Here is a 20205-nt window from a genome sequence, read left to right as displayed (position 1 = left end):
ACCCCTACAGATATAGCAATACTTAGGTGGTTTCCTTCTTGCTAGTACAGGTGGTACTAGCGAGGCCCAGGTTCCTTGTGTGATATCCTAGGATAGTGAGGGTTGCATAGGTGGTGCTCACCTGGTACCAGTAGTGACTGGTTGTATGTTATTTTTGTGCTACAGTGATAATTCTATGATCTAAAAAGTGCTAAGTTCTAAAAGTGCTGATTCCTGACAGTGGTCCATGTGGCCCTGTCTTGTACATATCCCCTGTAAATTCTGCCCGTGCCCCTGGCACATTGTAAAGTGTGTGTTTTATCTAATGTGTTTTGGTGTAATACAAAGGCTATTTTTATATATAACCTTGTGTAGAGTTTCCTTTGTGGTGGGCCTTGGGTGTTGTTGCTGGGGTGCGTGTGCAAATACTTAACTCATATCGCCTCCAAGTTTAGCCTTGCTGCTCGCGCCACGTTACCTAGAGGGTGAGCAGGGGTTATCTTGGCGTGTAACTCCCTTGCCCTGACTTAGGAGTGGTGGTCTCTGACTGACTTTGGCGCAAGCCCTGGCCAGCCAGGGATCCCATTTCTAACACTAGTTCTGACAATCATTAAGAATTTGTTCTCTCATAATCAAATTATACAATCCTGTACAGTCTTTGACCTTACTGCACAGTAACCAGCATTCCAGAGCCTTAGTGGCTCAATCTACAAAGTCAGTCCAGTCCCGAGTCTGTGTCTTCTGGGTGTCTCTGAAAAGCAACCTATACTGCTCAGTGGTTAAGCCAAACCCTTCGATCAGAGCACTCTTCTGGACAGTGTAGTTGTCAGCATCCTCATCAATAACTGTGAGGAGCTTGTACTACCGTTTTCTGAAAAGGAGAGCCACACGATTGCTGCCCAATGTCTTTGGGGTACCTGCTGTACTTTGTAGGCCCTCTCCAAAGCAGTTATCCACTTGTGGATGTCATCCCCACTCTGGTAGGGAGGGACAATCTTACTTAGGTTTCTATGGTCATATGACCTTTCCTTATCTCTAGGGATGTTGCTGCCACCAACGGAATCTAATCCACTGACCCTTTGCTCTGTAGCAAGAGCCAGGGTCTCTTTTGCAAGGGAAATTTCTTGCCTCTTGATCCTAAGTTTGACTTCCCTCATCCTAGTGTTATGCTCTTTTCTCTGAAGGGAAGTCATTCTCCCCATTGCTGAGGTGTCTGACCCTATTGAGTCACCAGAGTGGTTGGATTCACTGGAAAGTGATCTCTCCTTTCTGTGCTCAGTGTTAGGCCTACTCGGGGGTCTGGTTTAGATTCTCTCCTCCCCAGCCCATGTAGCCTTAGGTTGACCTGGTTTAGTTCTCCAACTTGGACCTGATCATCATCCTCTTCATCATCAGTACCCCCTTGATGGTTTTCATGGGAATCCTCTGTTGAGGGATGCCCTCCCCCCTCCACTACCTGTCTGATCTGGGGTTGCTGCCTTTTCGGTATCATACTCCACTAACAGATCTATCAGGTGCCTCAGGGTTGGACCCGGTCCTTGTCTCACTTTCCTGCGTGATCATACACTTCTAAGTTCATTAAAAGTAAATGCATCATAGTGAGAAGGTGCCCTGGGAGGGTCAACTTCTGCTGGGAGACACACACTAGGCTCTCCTCTTAAGGACATTTTCTAGTGAGGTGTGGTGTGTGCACCTACCTACACTAAGTGTTATCTACTAGAACCTCTCTAGGATATGTAGTCAGGGTGTGCTAGGCCCTTTGCTCTACAACAATTAAGTTCAGTAGAACTTAAGTATTATTAGACTTTATTTATATGTACCTCTAGGCACCTTAATGTGATCATTCAAATGCTATCTTAAGATTATATGGTAAAACAACAGCAAGCTCTTATCCCAACCGTGCACACCAATGTGAGAAGTTAGCCTGGCATATGTTGTCCAGTATTCTAGTGGGCACCTTGCACCAGTCTAAACAACCCTTATGATGGTGGTTGTAAAGTCAACCTTATAGATCAGCTATCCTAGGGGTAGCATGGACCAGCAGTCTTAGGCAAAAAATTCAGAGAGCATGTAAAGCAAGCTGTTTTACCATATATAATCCATTGAAAACCAAATGAAAGGACACCACACAAGGTATATATCAAATATATATCTATTTATTAATAACACAACCCCTCTGCTCTCTTTATGAGGTCAGAGTTTGAGATATGTTACAAGTTACTCATTAAGCATACTATAAGTTGCACAAATACATTTCTGCCCTAGGGTCCTCACGAACCATATACTAAGTAACTGGTATAAGGACCACTTCAGAAATAGTGAAAAGGCCTAGGGCCTAGGGAATTGCTGGGGCTACACTACAGAACCAAAGGTTAGGAAGTAGGAGACCCACGGGAGACGCGTGCAGTGTGGGAACACAGTCGCGAGTTACCATTGCCTTATAATGGAGAACGAAGAAGGCACAAAGTAGTTGATTAAGGACACTTTAGGATGGACTACTGTAAAACACTTTTAAACTAGGATACTTTGAGACTCAACACCCATGGGAGCACTGGAGTACTCAGGTTACCTCACCCAGGGAAGACGGGTGCATAGGTGTTCTTTCGTGTTGGGTTTTGTTGCTGTTTTCTATGGAGAGCTGCAAAGAAGTGCTGCAGGCGACCAGGAGAAAAGTGTCTGGGTGGATCCAAGGGTGGATCGAAGATAAGAAGAACCTGAAAGCAGAGGGGACAGAGTCTGGGTCACTAGCCAGTGACCAGGAAGGAACCAGGAAGGAACCAGGCAATGTCAAGATGCAATCAGGTGAAGAGATGAAGCTTGTCTCTGCAGCCACGAGGACCAGGAGGTGACAACGATGGCCACGAGCTGGATTTGCGCTGTCCCACAAAAAGTCTAGTTGACTGCAGTATTGGTATCCCGATTGGACCCAACAAGCCTTGGCAAACGCAATCCACGCAGGAAGGGAAGATTGGCTTCAGGTCAGACCAGCAAGTTCTGGGGAGCTTCTCCTTCAGAGGGAAGCTGGAGCAAGCACAGATAAACAAGGAAAGTGTTGTAGTTTCACAAGAAAGCCTTTAGAGAGCTAACTAGCCAAAGGGCAATCAACCGGGAAGATGCATCCAGCTGAGAAGCAGGAGCAGGCCCCACGAGGCACTCTTGGAGTGTGGAGGGCTGAGCTTCAGTGCAAATGACGCTCGGGTCTAGGGATTCTCAAACCCCAATGCACAACTTTGGGGGTGCCTCAGAAGCAGCACAGTTTAGCAAAGAACAGGTAGTCTAGGGTGTCCGATCCCACGTCTCTCGTGTCCGCCACGGGTCTCAGCTTTGCTGTGGATATGGGTTGGAGTCGGAGAAGAATGGAAGTCCAGTTCCTGAGTTGCTGAGTGTTCAGGTTCTGGCAGGCGAATCGACGAACCAAACCTTCAAGTTACTGGTGGTGCCTGGTTGTACAGGGTGGTCACTCATTGACCACAAGGGAGATGTCTTCAGTCTTCAATGTCGGTATAGAACATTGAAGGTTCAAGAGTTCCATTTCAGAATTTCAGTCCAGGATAATCTGAGCTATTGATGGAGCACCTTGTGTCCCCAGGCAATGTCTCATTTTGCTGTCCTCCCTGCCCCAATACACTGAAAGCCTGTCTGGGGAGGTGCTAGCACCTACCAAGGCTGGAAACCTATTGTCCAGGCCTCCCCTGCTGGAGTTTCATCCAGCAGCAGGAGGTCAGACTCATGTCTGTGGCAGCAGCATCCATTTTGTGATGCTTAGGCTCAGTTTAACTTTAACCGGGTAAAGCAGTAACTACATGTCTTCTCTCTCTAGAAGGGTGGAATGCTACCCCCACTACCAGAACTGGTGGGGGGTAGTATTCCAAAGTGTTTGACACCTTACACGACATGTTTTGAGAAAGCCAAACCAAAGTTAGCATTGACTTCGAGGATTATAATGCACTTAAGAGTATATGGTATGGCTATATCATTGAACAGCTATAAGAACATGGTTCCAAAAACTGCAGAGGGGCTCAGCTCATGCTAGGGCACCCTCTCACATAAAACCAAGCACTCTGCCTTCAGGATTGTCAAAGCCTTCCATGAGAGTGACTTATAGGTGCATATGTGTCTATATATAAGGTAGATATAGGTATACTATATCTAAGTAAGTGGTGATTGCACCACCGTATCCAAGCTGATTGATCCACCTGTGGTGTCAGTTTTAAGGGCCAGCCAGGGGTGGCATAATACATTCTGCAGCCCCTGGTAGGCCTTGGATTCACCTATGCCCTGGGTACCTAGGGTACACTATACAGGGGCTCACAAAGGTGACCCAATACCCAATCTGGTATGTACCTAAAGTTTGAGAAGTTAGCCTGGCATATGATGTCCACTATTCTAGAGGGCACATTGTACCAGTCTAAACTACCCTTATTGATGGTGGTTGTATAGTCAACCTTATAGACCTAGTGGTAGCATGGACCAGCAGTCTTAGCCTAAACAACAAAGAGCATGTGAAGCTGTTTGTTTTACCAATTATAATCCCTTGAATACCAACTGAAAGAACACCACACAAGGTATGTATCAAATATATATGTATTTATTTCTAACACAACCCCTCTGCACTCGTTATGAGGTCAGAGATTGAAGTACATCACAAGTTACTTAAATAGCATACGATAAGTTGCATAAATACTGTTTTGCCCTAGGGGCCTCACAAACCATATACTAAGTGAGTGGTATAAGAACCACGTCAGAAATAGTGACTCCTCCTCCTGGGAGGAGGTGGTGGTCCAGAGCTGAGGAGGAAGTGAGTTCGAGATTCTCACTGTGTTGCCTGAAAAGGATTGGGCCATCGATCTTTCCTTCTTGAAAGTGGGAGGTTCAAGCAGTACATTTTCCGTATTACGTGATGGTCTAGAGCCTCCAAAGAGTTTCAGTTTATTCACCAGGTAGTGAGAAGAGGAGGAGTGCAAGGCTTTGTGGGTGATACAGGCAGTCTTGTAGATAGCTCTAGCCTCAATGGGAAGCCAGCTGGGGGTGGATAACATCGGTGTGATGTGGTCGCTTGTTTTAGCCCCATAAATGTAATGAGCTGCTGAATGCAGAACAGATTTAAGGGTGGATTTGGGGAGGCCAGTAGGAAGAGAATTGCAGTAGTCCAGTCTGGAAAGGACCAGCGATTGCACCAGGGTTTTAAGGTCTTGCTCCTGCAAAAAAGCGACTTATTCCCCAAAGAAGGCGCAGTTCGTAATGAGCAGACTTTGCAATGGAATTGATGTGGGAGATTAGATTGAGTTTTTTGTCGAGTATGACACCAAGGGATTTTGCGCTGTCGACAATGATGGGTTTATTGTTAAGCAGATTCATCTGATCCATCCATGATTGAACTGGGGGAGGAGAGAGTGAGGAGGAGAAGAGGAGGAATTCAGTTTTGGAGGGATTCAGAATCAGTTGACGAGTTGACATTCAGTTTTGAATGGAATCGAGAGTGGAGCTTAGGATGGAGAGATCGTGAGTGGAGGTAGCCTTGAGGTAGATTTGAGTGTCGTCTGCATAGAGGTGATAGTGGATCCCCAATTTACTTAGGAGATTTCCCAGTGGTTCTAAATAGAGATTGAACAATGTGGGTGCAAGTATAGAGCCTTGAGGAACACCTTGACCCACCACCAGAGGAGATGAAAGACTGTTCGCTATTTTGATCATTTGGGATTTATCAGAGAGGAAGGAAGCAAACCATTTAAGCACAGTGCCCTCCATGCATATTCTCTGTTGCAGAGTGTTGAGGAGTGTGTTGTGATTGACAGTTTCAAAGGCTGCAGAAAGGTCAAGGAGAATTAGAGTATCCTCAGCGCGTCATCAACCACTTGGATGAAGCCGGACTGACAAATGTCAAGAAGATCATTGTCCTTGATATGACGAGAGAGCTGTTTCGCGACACATCTTTCTCTGATCTTCGCAAGAAAGGTTAGGTTAGTGATGGGGCGGAAGTTATTGAGGTTGTTCGCATCAGCCGTGGGTTTTTTAAGCAGAGGGGTGACCTGCCCAGTTTTGAAGGAGACAGGAAGGGAGCCTTGACAGAGGGAGAGGTTGACCAGAGTGGCTCAATAGGAAAGAGGATGGGTATAGAAGCCAATGGCAATGGCACTGTGGATGGGGTCCAGAGAATGGTTGGAGGGCTTTGTTTCGAGGATGCAATTGAGAAGGGCATCGTCAGAGATGGGGTCAAAGTTCTGCCAATTGGCTTAGGATTTGCTCTCCTCTGGAGGGGTAGGATGAGCGACCAGATCCACAAGGGATTTCACTTTTTCGTCAAAGAATATAACGAAATCTGTTGCTTTCTGTGTAGAATACTCCAACTTGGAGGTTGGGGGAGAGCAGTTAGGAATCTTGATGAGATTGAATAGTTTTTTGGGTCTATTTTTGGCGGAGTCAAGGAGGGTTCTGAAGTGTGTTGCTTTCCCAAGGAAGATGTGCTTGTGGTACTTGGATCTTGCTGAACGAAGTGTGGCAAAATTATCAGTGGAGGGCGCTTGCCTCCATTGTTTCTCCAGGAATCTTAGCTGCTTCCTTCCTTCATAGAGGGATTTTTTGAACCAAGGTGCTGAGGGAGTGGGCCTTATCTTTTTGCTTTGGAGAGGAGCGACGTTATTGATTTAGACTGCAAGGACTGTGAGGCATTGGGAGGTGAGTTCGTCAACATCTAGGTTCGGGTCGAGCCTTGGAAGGGATAGCAAGGCTGATTCACAGAGGGGACCGACATCAATATTTTTAGCATCATGGAACCAGGAGGTAGCCCTCTTAGGTTGGCCTAGAGTTATAGAGTGTGATAGGTGAAGAGAAAATGGCATGAGGAGGTGGTCATACCAGTCTACATGAATAGGGGTAGTGATAGAGAGCATGCCTGCTTTAGAAATAACAAGGGCCAGGATTGAGCCATAGAGTGTGTTGATTCTGTGCAGTGTTGGATAAGATCGTTTGCAGTGAGGAAGGTGGCCAGCGAGTTCGCAGAAGAGTCTTGCGGTAAGCCCCAGTGGAGATTGAAGTCACCCACGAAGGTCTGATTGTCACTTTGGGAGAATTGGTCGCTGAGGAAGTCAGTGAGTTCCTCCATAAACGAAGGGCCACTATGAGGCGGGCGGTAAACGGCATGGAATCTAAGGGGTGAACAGTGGTGCAATTGAAGCTCAAGAGAAAGGCATTCAAAGGTGTGGAAGGAGCTGCTAGGAGAAGCCTTAAGTTCACGGGAATTTCTAAAAATGACTGCAACTCCTCCCCCAACGTTGGCAATTCTGTCATTCCTAAATATAGAATAGCCTGTATGTAATAGGAGATCAAACATAGAGTGAGAGGTATCGTTGAACCAGGTCTCTGTGAGGAAGAGCATGTCAATATTGTGATGGGTGATGGTATCGGAGATTTCAAGTTTGTGTTTTACTGCAGATCTGCAGTTGTGGAGCAGACAGCCCATCTCTGTCAAGACTGTTTTGGTGACGGGGGCACTTGGGCTCGGAAGGGTCATCGGGATATTGGACTTATACGGTGGTGCTCGGGGGGTTTAGGAGGATGCTTGGTTCTGTCAGAGGAAATGGTCAGAATAGTGTAGATAGTAGAGTTACCAGGAGATGCAGGTTGAAGAAGGGTGGCGTTCAAGGGCTTGTGAGAGATAACAACGTTTGCGGACGACAGGTTGAGCTTGGCTATAGAGGGGTGAGGGGGCACGGTGCATCTCGTGGGAAGGTGAGGGTTTTCCAAAGGAGTAGAGGAATAAGGAAAGGTGGAAATCTTGGAGCTTAAAAGTGAAATGGCAGCTACAAGCTGGGAGATGGATGTGATAAGAGAGCCTAGCTTATTTTTCAGAGAGAGTATTTATTTATTTATTTATTTTTGACACTTGTACAGCGCTCTGTTACCCGTGGGTGTCCTGGCGCTAAGTATCAAGAGAGTAAGGCAGAGCACGGAAGGTTGGGTGGCTCGATGGAAACAGGAGGTGGTGGGATTGGTGGTGGAAGGAAGGGAGAGGTGGGGGACAGGAGGAGAGTTGTGGTATAGGGTTCAAGAGTGAGGAAAGGTGGAGGTTAAGAGAGGGAGCTGGTGAACCAGAGTTGAAGGGAGAGTTGTCTTTGTTGGTGTTGCAAGAAGGAAAGGAATTAAGGACATATTTAGGGGGAGATCAGTTTGGATAAGGGCAGTAGGGTAGAAGGAGAGGGGAGGACTGTGTGGAGTCATGGGAATGTAGGATGTTTTGGGAGGAAAAGAGGGGAGGTGGTTGAAGATGTCCTGTCAGCTAGAAGAGGTGGCTGTGAGGGAATGGGCATCTGGAAGAGTGAGGGGAGTTGGGAAAAAGGGAAGTTGAGGAAAGGAAGTGGTTCTGCTGGGCCCGAGGGAGGGAAATGGAAAGGGTTACCATTGGGGGAAAAGGGGTAGCACCGCATTGCTGGGGGAGTGGGAGAAAGGAGAGAGATGCAATGGGTTTGTGGAGAGATATGGGTGAATAACGAGGGGAGGAGAGGGTAGCGAAGAGGGGGGGAGGAATAAGGGGAGCATAGGGAAAGTTAACTGGGGGAGAAGGTTGGAGGAGAGGTGGACTAAAAAGGGGGGTGGCAGGTAGGAATATGGGGAAGGAGACGAGATTGGAGTACCAGGATGGTGCAGATTGGAATAGGCGCGTATTAGCTAGAGGTAATGCCGAAGTGATGAAGGGGGGCATTCTGTGAGGGGGAGGAATAGGAGAGGAGGGCACAGGGGAGGGGGAGGGAAGAGGGCCGACCTGTGCTTCTCGAGGGTGTATCCTATTGGAGTGTAGGGGGGACAGGAGAGGAGAAAGGGAGTAATGGGTGGAGCTAGAAGAAGAGTCAGGGGATAACCCGGTCGCAGGGCAGGGGAGTAGGGAGGGGAAGAGGTGGTCAAAGAGCGAGAGACAGGTGTCTTTGCCTTGGATCATAATGGAAAAAACAACCTAGGCGGAAGTTTTAAAGTTGCCTACACAGTGGTCACAGGACAAAAACAGGAGAGAGGCAGTTTCCAATGAAAATTATACTATTTTTGTATGTACTAAATAAATTTAATTTTTAAACAAGACAAGATAAAAATGCATATATTTCAACAACAAATAAAATTACATTTCAGAGACATAAGTCACAATAAAAAACATATAAAAATTTCTTCTACAGAATAAGGAAGGATAATGTGTCAAGTTGTATGTCAACGCGTTTCGGCGGCCAGCGCCTTTATCAAGACAGAAGACAACTCTCTAAAAATAAAAAAATATATTTTAGTATAACATTTAAACAGATTTATAACTGCTTCCTAATATAAAAGATTCACATTTTTCAGTCTATTGTAACAAATATATTTTCAGTTAAAACAAAGGAAACTGCTTAATAAAGGGTTTTTGTCCTGTTGTTAAAGGCAATATTTGCACTCAAAAGATCAGAGCAAAGGTTAATACTAGCCTCTAATGTAGCTCGAAAACTTATATTTACAAAAGACAATGTTTGACCAAAGATAAACGCAGTATGAAAAGTAAATAATATACATCATGCACAATTCTATTTAATCTTATGGCGGGTCTAAATTCATCTTTGTTAAGAGGCGTCACTGTGCAATACATGGTAGTCATGCTTTCATACTTACAACAGAATACAATTATGGACAAATTTCTGCTGTTTGCAAAAAACTACAAAATTTAAGGATACAGTGATAATTATATCTATACAGATGAAGCTAATGGGAACAATATATAATATAAACTGGAAAAAGCATTTCGATAAACATATCCCGCTTTCTACCCATTTCATCAGGGAATTGTAAAGAATAAAGTCTGGTTTAAGACCAACATATAATCTGAAAAGCCAGAAAGATAAATCTGAGCAGCCAGAAAGAAAGAGTTGTTCAGGATAGATAAGTTAATAGACAAAGAAGAGAAAATTAGATAAGGCGGATTGTGATGAAATGCTATAATGGGACTATCTAAACATTATAAACTAATGACAGTATTTTTTTAAACCTTGCCCTTGCCCTTACCTTTGCCTTGGATCATGACAGTACCGTTGTTATAGATTGAGATGGTGAGGTAGCCGTTGAAACACGCAGAGGGGGACATTTTTAGTTGTTTCCCATGAGGGATAGAGGAGGAGGGGGTGATGTTCAAGGAATTATATAAGCTGGTCGGCCAAGAGGGGGTGTCGTGAGTGAAGAAAAGGAAATCGTTTTTGGGCCTCCCAAACTGACCTTTGTAAAATAAATCAACAAAAAGGAATCTGGGAAAAGTTCAATAGTCTTATGCTTCAATCGTTTTACTGAAGCTTTAGTCTGGCCGGGATGATAAATGATTTTGTAGCAGTTAATTCCAGCCTTAACTTGAGTGGTGGCCATGTTGGGAAAATGAGGCAGAGGAGGGTGGGGGGATATGAGAAGGATGTTTCTAGGAAAGCGGCGGTGAGGAGAAATAAAAGGGCATAAAGGGGGCACATATTCCAGATGCTGGGTGAAGATATCAGAACTAATGTGCCGTCCGGGAAGTGAGGTGGGTATTTGTTGGGCCCTTCATCTAGGTATACATGATGCCACCTGGCACTAGATAATATTTACAAGGGAATTGTTTACATACAATAGGACCAACTGGACCATTTTCAGAACCATCACAAAGCAACTTTAGTCCAAGTAGAACAGATTATAAACAAACACCAAGTGACCACTGGTGAACACTGTACTTAACATCAGCCTGTTAACAGAACCACATTCGGCACCAACCGCATTGTACGCCCATGATCTCAAAAGACTACTATTGGACCCTGACTTCCTGAGAATCACTAACGTTAGGGGCAAAGAGCATAGGGTGGAACAAAATCTGACGAGCAAAGTCCAAGTATGCACAACAACCTCGTCATCATAAGACCACCTTTAGAGGTACTCAGAACAGGGTGCGTAAATCATACTACGTGAAAAACATTTCCCAGCACCACATTTACGTACAAGGGCCTGGCGCCCTTCAAACCTCACATTCTCCCTGGCCAACTGGCCATCTCAGAGGGGGCCTCAAATGCCCTGAATCCATAATGTCAAGGCTGCTGCCAATGCAGCGGGAGTCTTAACTCAACCAGAACCGTCCCCACAGGTAAAGTGACCTATACGGTGCAGCTGGCACTGCTTGCTGCGCAGCTGTTAATGGCCTAAACGGTGCAGCTGCCACTACTTGTTGCACAGCTGTAAAAGGCCTAAACGGTGCAACTGGCACTGCTTGCTGCGCAGCTGTTAATGGCCTAAACGGTGCAGCTGCCACTACTTGTTGCACAGCTGTAAAAGGCCTAAACGGTGCAGCTGGCACTGCTTGCTGCGCAGCTGTTAATGGCCTAAACGGTGCAGCTGCCACTACTTGTTGCACAGCTGTAAAAGGCCTAAACGGTGCAGCTGGCACTACTTGCTGTGCAGCTGTAAAAGGCCTTAACGGTGTAGCTGGCACTGCTTGCTGCGCAGCTGTAAAAGGCCTATACGGTGCAGCTGGCACTATTTGTTGCACAGCTGTAAAAGGCCTAAACGGCGCAGTTGGCACTACTTGCTGCGCAGCTGTAAAAGGCCTAAACGGTGCAGTTGGCACTACTTGCTGTGCAGCTGTAAAAGGCCTAAACGGTGCAGCTGGCACTGCTTGCTGCACAGCTGTAAAAGGCCTATACGGTGCAGCTGGCACTATTTGTTGCACAGCTGTAAAAGGCCTAAACGGTGCAGCTGGCACTATTTGTTGCACAGCTGTAAAAGGCCTAAACGGTGCAGTTGGCACTACTTGCTGTGCAGCTGTAAAAGGCCTAAACGGTGCAGCTGGCACTGCTTGCTGCACAGCTGTAAAAGGCCTAAACGGTGCAGCTGGCACTATTTGTTGCACAGCTGTAAAAGGCCTAAACGGTGCAGCTGGCACTATTTGTTGCCCAGCTGTAAAAGGCCTAAACGGTGCAGTTGGCACTACTTGCTGCGCAGCTGTAAAAGGCCTAAACGGTGCAGCTGGCACTACTTGCTGTGCAGCTGTAAAAGGCCTAAACGGTGCAGCTGGCACTGCTTGCTGCACAGCTGTAAAAGGCCTAAACGGTGTAGCTGGCACTATTTGTTGCACAGCTGTAAAAGGCCTAAACGGTGCAGTTGGCACTACTTGCTGCGCAGCTGTAAAAGGCCTAAACGGTGCAGCTGGCACTACTTGCTGTGCAGCTGTAAAAGGCCTAAACGGTGCAGCTGGCACTGCTTGCTGCACAGCTGTAAAAGGCCTAAACGGTGCAGCTGGCACTATTTGTTGCACAGCTGTAAAAGGCCTAAACGGTGCAGCTGGCACTGCTTGCTGCACAGCTGTAAAAGGCCTAAACGGTGTAGCTGGCACTATTTGTTGCACAGCTGTAAAAGGCCTAAACGGTGCAGTTGGCACTACTTGCTGCGCAGCTGTAAAAGGCCTAAACGGTGCAGCTGGCACTACTTGCTGTGCAGCTGTAAAAGGCCTAAACGGTGCAGTTGGCACTACTTGCTGCGCAGCTGTAAAAGGCCTAAACGGTGCAGCTGGCACTACTTGCTGTGCAGCTGTAAAAGGCCTATACGGTGCAGCTGGCACTGCTTGCTGCACAGCTGTAAAAGGCCTAAACGGTGCAGCTGGCACTGCTTGCTGCGCAGCTGTAAAAGGCCTAAACGGTGCAGCTGGCACTGCTTGCTGCACAGCTGTAGATGAGGCAGAGGCTGCTAGGGCACTCAGTGAGCGCTTTAAATAGATAGGTAGAAACGTTGCAGCTGCCCACGCTGTTGCTGCACTTTATCTATTATCTGATGGTAATGCTTTATCAGAGGCACATGGATGATGTTAGGAGGAGAATTCCTTAGTATAAGTATAGGAGCTGTGTCCCCAGGACTTTAGATTATCCTTGAAAGAAACTTTGATACAGAACTCTTGGACCTTTGACATTCTATTCTGACTAGAAGATGGAAGACATGTCACTTGTGGTCAAGGAGTGGTCTGCTTTGTTGACGCTCCCGCCAGAACCCGAAGACTCAGTGACACAGGGACTTGACTCTCATACTTCCCTAACTCCATCCCACATCCACAGCAAAGCTGAGACCTGTGGCGGACACGAGAGACGTGAGACCGGACACCCTGTACGTCCTGCATTTTGCTAACTGTTCGTCTACTGAGAAACCCATGCAGTTGTGCATTGGGGTACGAGAAGCCCCCGACTAAAGCACCATTTGCACTGAAGCTCAGCCCTCCACACTCCACGAGTGCCGCGTGGGGCCCGCTCTTGCATTTCAGCTCAACATGTCTTCCTGGTTCCTTGCCCATTGGCTAGTGAGCCCCCTGAAGACTTTCCTTTTGAACTAAACTGCTTTCCTGGTTGGTCCAGGCTTGCTCCCACTTTCCTTCAAAGGAGAAGTGCCACAGACCTTGCTGGTCTGCAACAGAGCCAATCTCGACATCCTGCATGGGTTGGGGTTGCTAAGGCTTGTTGGGTCCAATACGGATACCAACACCGCAGTCAACTAGATCCTTTGTGTGACAGCTCAAATCCAGTGCTTGGTCATCGTCGATGCCTCCTGGACCTTGTGTCTGAAGAGACAAGATCTCCTTCTTCACCTTCATGCACGCAACATTGCCTGGTTCCTTTCTGGTCACTGGCTAGTGACCCAGACTCTGGCCCCTCTGCTTTCAGGTTCTTCACATCACCCAATCCACCCTTGGATCCACCCGGACACTTTTCCTCTGGTCTCCTGCAGCACTTCTTTGCAGATCTCCATAGAAAACGACGACGAAACCCGACACCAAAAGGCACCTATGCACCCAGCTTCCCTGGGTGAGGTAACACAAGTAATCTGGTGCTCCCGTGGGTCTTGAGTCTCCAAGTGTCCTAGTCTAAAGGGGTTTTATCGTAGTCCATTCGGAAGTGTCCTAAAACAGTAACTCGATTCTACAGGCCCTATACCTGCTGTCTAACTCCCACGTGGTTCTTATACCACTTCTTTAGTATACGGTTTGTGAGGCCTCTAGGGCATAATTGTATTTTTTCAACAAATCGTATGCTAATTCAGTAACTTGTGATGTACTTTTACCTCTGACCTCATAAAGAGTGCAGATGGGTTGTGTTTAGAATAAATACATATATATTTGATATATACCTTGTGTGGTGTCCTTTCATTTGGTATTCAAGGGATTATATTTGGTAAAACAGCTTGCTTAACTTGCCTACTGAAGTCTTAGTCTAAGACTGCTGGTCCATGCTACCACTAGGATAGCTTGTCACCATCAATAAGGGTCGATTAGACTTGTGCAAGGTGCCACCTAGAATAATGGACATCATATACTAGGCTAACTTCTCACACCCTGCATCTCCTGACATCCTTAAGGCCCCGGCATCTCCTGAAATCCTAGAGAACCCGGCACCTCCTGACATCCTAGAGGCACAGCATCTCCTGACATCCTAGAACCCCCCGGCATCTCTGTGCATGGCCCCCGGCATCTCCTGACATCCTAGAGGCCCCGGCATCTCCTGACATCCTAGAGCCCCCGGCATCTCTTAACATCCTAAAGGCCCCAGAATCTCCTGACATTCTAGAGGCCCCGGCATCTCCTGACATCCTAGAGGCCCGGCATCTCCTGACATCCTTGAGGCCCCGGCATCTCCTGACATGCTTCAGACTCCGGCATCTCCTGACATCCTTAAGACCCCGGCATCTCCTTACATCCTAGATGCGTGGCATCTCCTGGCTTCCTACAGGCCCCAGCGTCTCCTGACATCCTAGAGGCCCTGACATTTCTGTGCATGGCCGCATCTCCTGACATCCTAGATGCCCCGGAATCTTCTGACATCCTAGAGGCTCCAGCATCTCCTGATATCCTAGACGCCTCCGGCATCCGCTGACACCCTAGAGTCCCCGGCATCTCCTGACATCCTTGAGGCCCTGGCATCACTTGACATCCTTGAGGCCCCTGGCATCGCCTGACATCCTAGAGGCCCCGGCATCTCCTGACATCCTTGAGGCCCCGGCATCTCCTGACATCCTTGAGGCCCTGGCATATACTGGCATCCTAAAGGCCCCCGCATCTCCTGACATCCTAGAGGCACCGGCATCTCCTGACATCCTAGAGGCACCGGCATCTCCTGACATCCTAGAGGCACCGGCATCTCCAGACAACCTAGAGGTCCTGGCATCTCCTGACATCCTAGAGGCCCCGGCATCTCCTGACATCTAGGAGGGCCCGGCATCTCCTGACAAACAAACAAACAGTATTCGCGAACAGAAAAAAAGCATTGCGAACAGGTGGAACAAGAAACTCTGCGGGTTTGCGGAACTTTTGCGTGCTCACAGGGATTTTTTACAGTTTTGCGGAGCTTTGTGTAGCTGATCCGCAAATTCCGCACACCATAGACCTGGGGAAATACTGGGTGGTAGGACATTTGTGTCAGATTGGTGATCCTACAACTTTCCACAGAGAAATGTTTGAAAATGTTTTTTTCAGCTAAATATGAGTTTTGCAGGGGATTATGGGTAGAAAAAGTTTGGGGGATCCATGCAAGTCACTCCTCACTGGATTCCTCCTGGTGTCTATTTTTTGAATATTTCTAGGATTGGTAGGTTTCCCTAGATGGCCGCCGAGCCCCGGATCAAAAATGAAGGTGACTCGCTGACAAAACAAGGTCTTTTAGTAATCAATAATTTTGAAGACTCGACTGTAGGTTTTGGGGCAAACCCTGCCGCGGGAACTAGGCCTACCCACACAAGAGAGGTATCATTTTTATAGAGAGACTTTGGGGAATGTTGCTTGGATGAAAGTTTGTGGCTTGACACAGATTCTAGAACTTTCCATCTCAGAAATGTAAGGAAAATGTGTTTTTTTTACAAAATTTGAGGTTTACAAGGCATACCGGGTAACAGAACCTAGTGAGAGCCACACAAGTCACCCCATCCTGAATTCTCCTGAATGTCTAGTTTTCCAAAATGTTTTATAGATTTCCTTGATTGTTGGCAGAGCTAGGTTTAAAAAAACACAACTAGGCACATCGCGAGTTTGTTTTCACAGGAAAAATCAGATGTGTCCATGTTGCGTTTTGTGCCATTTCCTGTCGCGGGCACTAGGCCTACCCACACAAGTGAGGTACCATTTGTATCAGGAGACTTGGGGAAATTCTGAGTGTGTGAAAGTTTGTGGCTCCCTCCAGATTCCAAAACATTCCTACACAGAAATATGAGGAACGTTTTGTTTTTTTTACAAAGTTTGACGTTTGCAAAGCATTATGGGTAACAAACTCTGGTGAGAGCCACACAAGGCACCTCATCCGGAATTCCTCTAAGTATCTAGTTTTCAGAAAATGTATAGGTTTGCTAGATTTCCTGATGTGCCGGCAGAGCTAGGGGGCATATTAACAACAACTAGCGATAATTATCGCTATGTTGGCTTAGCGGCAATATTATTATTGCCGAGCTCCGCCGATTTTTATTGCAGATAAACCTTGCTATTATCAAAGTTTATCTCAAAAACGATAAAAATCGGCCAAAATGCATGAATATCACTGAAAAGTCAGCGATATTCATGCATTACCGAGCTAATGCTCTTAGCCATGTTATCCACCTCCTATTGGATAACATGGCTAAGAACTGCTCAGGGCAGGTGTTAGCTTTTGGAGATATTTGCGCTTAGCGCGAATGTTTCCAAAAGTAGGTAATAGGAGATAGCTATGTTAGCAACTGTTTCCAGTCGCTAACATCTTGGCACACCCACTTTGCATGTCATTAGCGATAATTATCGCTGACATGCAAAGTGGGCCCCAAGAAGATCGCTATGTCCTACTAGCTGTCGATAACTGGTGTTAGCGACAGCTAGGTAATAGGGCTGTAAAATTATCGCCGCTTTAGTGGGAAGAATTCCCACTAGAGCGGTGATAAGGCCCTTGGTAATATGCCCGCAGGTTTCCAAAATCTACAGCTAGGCACATTGCAAAAGAAGGGACAGTTTTTACTGAAACGTGATGTGTCTCCGTTGAGTGTTGGGACGTTTCCTGTTGTACGCATTAGGCCTACCCACACAAGTGAGGTAGCATTTTTATCAGGAGACTATGGGGAACAGAGAATAGTAGAAGTGCTAACAACTGACTTTCTTTGCATTTCTGCCTTCCAAATGTAAGAGAATTTGTAAAAAAAGAAGTCATTTTGAAAAATGACCTCTAATTCACATACTTGTATAGGTACCCACAGTTTTGGAGATGTGCAAATAACTACTGCTTCTAAAGTCTATATTTGGTTTTTATTTTGGAAATATATCTGTTTCCTTGGTACCTATTTTTCACTCTTTGTATTTTGCCAAATGAATTTCTGTATTTCTGGTACACAATAAAAAACCATTGTAAAACGCAGCTCAGTTATTGGCTCTGGGTACCTCGAGTTCTTGGTGCACTCACATGTCCTATAGATCGCCGCATTTAGAAGGGTCAAGCAAATGTAATGGTATAAGGCTTTAAAAAAATATCATTCTTAGAAGAAGTTACAGGTGAAAACGGTGGCGCAAATGGCTGTTTTTTTAACTCAATTTCAATATTTTTTATTTTCAACTGTTAAGTTTCTATTAAAAAACCTCGAAGGATCTACACAAATGACCTCTTGCTGAATTCAGAATTGTATCTACATATAAGATATGTATAGCTTTCCAGGATCCATTATTGCTTTCATAACAATTTCACCCACCAACTGGAAGGAGGTTGAAAGCACAACAAATAGCAAAAATAGGCTATGCTCCAGTAAAATGCCAAAACTGTGTAAAAAATGTTGGTTTTCTGACAAAAGTCTGCCTGTTCCTGAAAGCTGAGAAGGTGGCGATTTTAGCGGCACAAACCCTTTGTTGATACCATTTGCAGGGAAAACAACAAACACTTTCTTCTGCAGCACTTTTTTCCCATTATTAAAAAAAACATTAAGCTGTATTTTCGATAATTTCTGTTCTCCTCCTAGGGAATCCAGAAAGCCTGTGTGCCACTAGGATCCTCAAGTTGTTAAAAGAAAATTAAGCAAATTTGTCATGGATACCTTATGTGGACAAAATGTTACAGGGGCCTAAGCACTAACTATCCCAAATAGCCCAAAAAAGTTTTGCACGGGGCTGAGGCCTAGCAGCAAATGGGTTTAGGTGATGGGAACATCCTCTCGCTCAGTGCAAAGCTGCTTTTTAGTAGGTTCTCTTAGAAGTTATAAGGGAGAAGCTGATAAAAAGCATCTTTGAATTGAGTAGGGAGACGTTCCCATCAGTCTAAGTGTAATTGAGCATATATTTGGATTGACAACATTGAAATGCCTCATATATCAAATAGACCCATCAATGCTTGTTCATTCTTCCATTTTACAACTTTTCACATCCTACCCTAGCATTCAGCCATCTAATCTCTCAAGTGCAAACCAATGGTTCTCCCCTCTAGTCTTAGATCAAAATATTACTGATATATCTCACGGCTCCTTTTCACGCTCCCTGTAGGAGAGTAGGGTCTGCTTCCTGTGGTCACTCCCACTTTTTGCTGTGCTTTACTGGTTTTTCGACTTTAGTGTGGCTGTGGGCCTGCTAATCAGACCAACAGCTCAGCTGTTCTCTCTCTAAATTGATACCATGTACTTTAGGTATATACCAGATTGGTATTGGGTCACCTTTGTGATCCCCTGTATAGTGTACCATAGGTACCCAGGGCATAGGTGCATCCAAGGCCTACCAGGGGCTGCAGCATGTATTATGCCACCCCTGGCTGGACCTCCAAATTGACACCACTGGCTGATCACTCAGTTAGAGTAAGGTGGTGTAATCACCCCTTACTTAGATATAGTACATCTATTTCTACCTATACATATAGACACATATGCACCTATAAGTCACTCCTATGGTAGGCCTCAACAATCCTGGAAATCAACAACCAAGAATGAATGCCAATGCTGCTAATAATTTCCAAGTAAATTAAGAAAAGATGTGCGGACCAGCCATCATTGCACCTTTAAGCTAATTTGTAGCTTTTTATTTTAATTTTTCATTAATCTCAGTTTTTTCTTTTCTGACTTGAACTCATCACTTGACCTTCATTGTTGAACCCAGGAACAACACTGTGACTTTGCAAAGTTGAATTTGTAGCCGAAGTCCGCAAAGCTACAAATTATGCAGTCTACTCGACACAGATGCGCCCCAAAGTTTGTTGTCTGTGAGATAAATGTCATCCACATACGAACAAGCATCTGGGTTTACTCTCTTCGAGTGAGAGACTATGCGAGGAGCAAACACGCCTGGACTATTCTCATAGCCCATTGGTAAACGTTTGAACTGTTTTTTTTTGCCGCTGTCGGAAAACTGGTCCATTGGGAACTTAGACCATCCAAATGGTGGGCAAAAAAAACATTTAATATGTTAAGCGTGATTTTAAACCGCTTACGCACAAGACTATCTACTAAGGCAGAGCCGTGAGTATTCTGTACTGCACAGGTACGGCAATGCGAGTTCAAATGCCGGTAATCCAATACCAAACAATGTGATCCGTCAGGCTTGGTCACAGTAAAAAGAGGGTTATTTGTCCCTTGCTCATTGCATCATCAGGATTCAAGCAAGCCGGGCCGAAGACGGCTGTAATGCCAGAAACCGGTCCCCGGAAGCTTGTTTTCTTCCCAGTGAAAGAATTGGCTTTGTAGTTTGGTTTGCCCTGTTCCCATCATGGACTGGGACAGGAACAGACTAATTTGCATATAGCCAGGTTCTGAGCTGGGATGGTGCAGTGAGCTAAAAAACGGTGTTGGATCTAGCCCTGATCTCTTGACTGGGTGAGAGTATTCTGCTTAATTCAGAAACTCTGTCCATCACCACCCCATGTTGTTTAATTATTTTGTCCACCATAAGCGTGGAAGGGTATACTCAGATGTGTGTCCCTTGCTCATTGCACCATCAGGATTCAAGCAAGCCGGGCCGAAGACAGCTGTAATGCCAGAAACCGGTCCCCGGAAGCTTGTTTCCTTCCCAGTGAAAGAATTGGCTTTGTAGTTTGGTTTGCCCTGTTCCCATCATGCACTGGGACAGGAACAGACTAATTTGCATATAGCCAGGTTCTGAGCTGGGATGGTGCAGTGAGCTAAAAAACGGTGTTGGATCTAGCCCTGATCTCTTGACTGGGTGAGAGTATTCTGCTTAATTCAGAAACTCTGTCCATCACCACCCCTTGTTGTTTACCGTCTTTCGGGCAGGGTTGGTCGTGTCCCTGCTGGCCG

Source organism: Lissotriton vulgaris, chromosome 3_1 (genome assembly GCF_964263255.1).
Source record: "Lissotriton vulgaris chromosome 3_1, aLisVul1.2, whole genome shotgun sequence".
Lineage (NCBI taxonomy): Eukaryota > Metazoa > Chordata > Amphibia > Caudata > Salamandridae > Lissotriton > Lissotriton vulgaris.
The sequence above is the reverse complement of the archived record's forward strand: the minus strand, read 5'-3'. Positions refer to the sequence as shown.